Raw genomic sequence first — 2,500 nt, 5'->3', positions numbered from 1 at the left:
AGATTACAGATGTTTGAGAGGCTGATGGAGAGGAGGGGGTAGCAGAGGGGATGGAGAGTTTAGCTTGTCTTGTGCAATGAATTGGATGAGGAGGAAGAGGGTTAGGTACCGGGGAAGTAATGATTGGAGTGTCTGGAATAGTGGAGATAAGGGTGTCTGGATTTAGAATAGCAAAAGAATTTAGCAAGGGGATGAAGGCGGTTGAAGTGGGATGAGTAGGAGATGCTGGGGGAGATGTAGAAACATCTAGGGAAGAAAGGGAAGAGGTGGAGTAATTATTGGAGTAGGGAGTGAGAGAGAAACCTATCTTGATGTGCTTCCTGTCTGGCTTAGTGTAGAGTGAGGCCAAGTCTGAATCTGAGTGTTGCCACTTCAAACTCAAACTTTTAAGTAAAAAAATGAAATACATTATTGGAGCCATCACAATTGGCACATGTGTGACTGTGCCGAGCAGTTTGATTGATTATGACCAGGTTAGGCACACAAGAGCATCTGGTTGTGGTAGGATAGCCTAGATGCCAACAATTCTAACACTGACAGGGAGAGATTCTCTCCCAATGTAAACATTAAAGGGGATGTCTTGTCTACAGAAAGTAATCTTGGCAATATTGGTAGGGGACTTATAGAAGGGTAATGGTGTAGCACTGTAGCCCATGAGGCAGGCAAGTAAATCTCCACAATTTCACCAATTTTTGTTTTAGACAGGGCAATTTGTTGGGGAGATAGAGACAGTTCCATTACAAGTATTGAGGGTGGGATGAAGTTGGGCAGGAATGGGCTGCCAGTGAAGTCTGTCAGGGTTGATAATGCTTTAGCTTGGGTTTTGGATGTAACTGTGACGAGGCGGGAAATATTGTGGTGGCTACGGAAGGAAACTTTGGAGACATTACTAGAAGAGGAGAGTGTTATCAGAATAAGGAGCCATGGGGGGATTATGAAAAATTGGTCCCCTTTGGCTGGGCTAAATGAAGTATTTAAGATGTTTGTAGAGGTGGGAGTAGTATACTTGCATACAAAAAGGATTAGTGTTGAAAGAGGTAGTAATGCAGAGAGGTGGACAATAAGGTTGTAGAGTAAGGGAGGATGGGGCAGTTACTGAAGAAAGTTGTGGGAGTGTAGATGAAGTAGAGGATCTTGGGAGAGAAGGAGTGTCACCTGAAAGTTGAGCATTGACCTGGGTGGATGATGTTATATCAGGCACTGAGGAGGGAATAGTAGTAGCAATGTTCTGAGATATGGTCAAAGGAGAACCTGAAGTCAGGAATCTGGGAGAATTTGAATCAGTGGGGCTATTTGATGAAGGGGCAAGCCTTATTGCCTCTAATAATACTCTAGGTCATGGTAGGAGAGAAACAATCCATCTCTAAGGGTCCCATTGAGAGGTAAGGGCTAGACAACTAAACAGGGGAATACTGTACCCATGGCTCCCCCAGGTCATTCATGACTGCCACAAAGTCATTCTTTCGTCCTTTCAACACGGCTCTCCCACCTTAGGAAATGGATAGCAGAAGGGGTTGGAGTAGAGAGGGAAACAAAAAGTGTGTGTGTGTGTGGGGGGGGGGGGGAAAGACCATGCAAAATTAGTTGAGTCAAGGTCTAAGGCCCAAGACAGGGGTGTTCCCCATAATTAGGTCCCAGTCTCCGTCTCTTAAGCCCCCTGCGGTGACAAAGGGCAAGGGATTGTACGGAAAGAAGGGGTGTTCATTTTCATTTTGATTTGGTAACAGTGTAGAATCCTAGAACTTACTAATAATGGGGGCACTGATTAAGAAATAGAATCACATTGTCTCTTCTAATATATGATAAGGCTGTAAATTACATTACAAGGTATTATTGTGAATGGGAAGGTTGCTCAATTTATTGTCAAACCCAATGTGAGTCCTGTATTATTATGGTATTAATAAGGATAACTTTAGTCTCTGGGATGTGATACTCTGAGGCACATTTCTGTCTAACCCAACATGCTTTTAAAAATAAGTGCATATTGTAATTTTCATTTTTCCCATTATGTTTTACATTCTCTTTCATCAAGATACAATGTGCCAGTTATTAATCAGAACATATGTCTTTAGAAATTTTATTCTGATAAAAATAAAGCTTAATTCACAAAAAAATACTTCAGAACAATATAAAAAATAAAATACTTCAGAACAATTTAGATGTGTTCTGTATCATAAAAATAGGAGAAAAAAAATTACATAATTGACATGAACGCTCCAAATATTCATGTTTCAACAGTAGTTTGTTTTAAAACATAAGTATTCTTTGTTTTGGACACCTCAAATTTGGTTACAATATTTTTAATACAATTACAAGAAAGCCATGCAACATCAGCTAAAGAAATTAAGAACTACTATTTAGTTCTCTCAGACAATATAAAAATGATAAATGCCAACTAACATACTGAAATGTAATCTTCTTATGAAAGAAATGAGTTAAATAACAATCATGAAAATCTGACTGGGAAAACAATCAAAACTAGTCTTTCAATGAATACCAA

At 39.8% G+C, this 2,500-nt stretch overlaps 1 protein-coding gene across 1 annotated transcript in view; it reads right to left on the bottom strand.

The window, feature by feature from the left end:
* Positions 1 to 2,063: 2,063 nt before the first annotated feature.
* Positions 2,064 to 2,500, bottom strand: part of LOC125042125 (origin recognition complex subunit 2-like) — a 13,303-nt gene continuing 12,866 nt past the window's right edge. Inside the window, exon 11 of the mRNA XM_047637591.1 lies at positions 2,064 to 2,500. This exon is cut by the window's right edge and continues 332 nt beyond it. The gene's annotated coding sequence lies outside the window, so the exon portion shown is untranslated.

Source organism: Penaeus chinensis, chromosome 31 (genome assembly GCF_019202785.1).
Source record: "Penaeus chinensis breed Huanghai No. 1 chromosome 31, ASM1920278v2, whole genome shotgun sequence".
In the NCBI taxonomy this organism is placed as follows: domain Eukaryota; kingdom Metazoa; phylum Arthropoda; class Malacostraca; order Decapoda; family Penaeidae; genus Penaeus; species Penaeus chinensis.
This window is presented reverse-complemented; position numbering and strand designations above follow the sequence as displayed.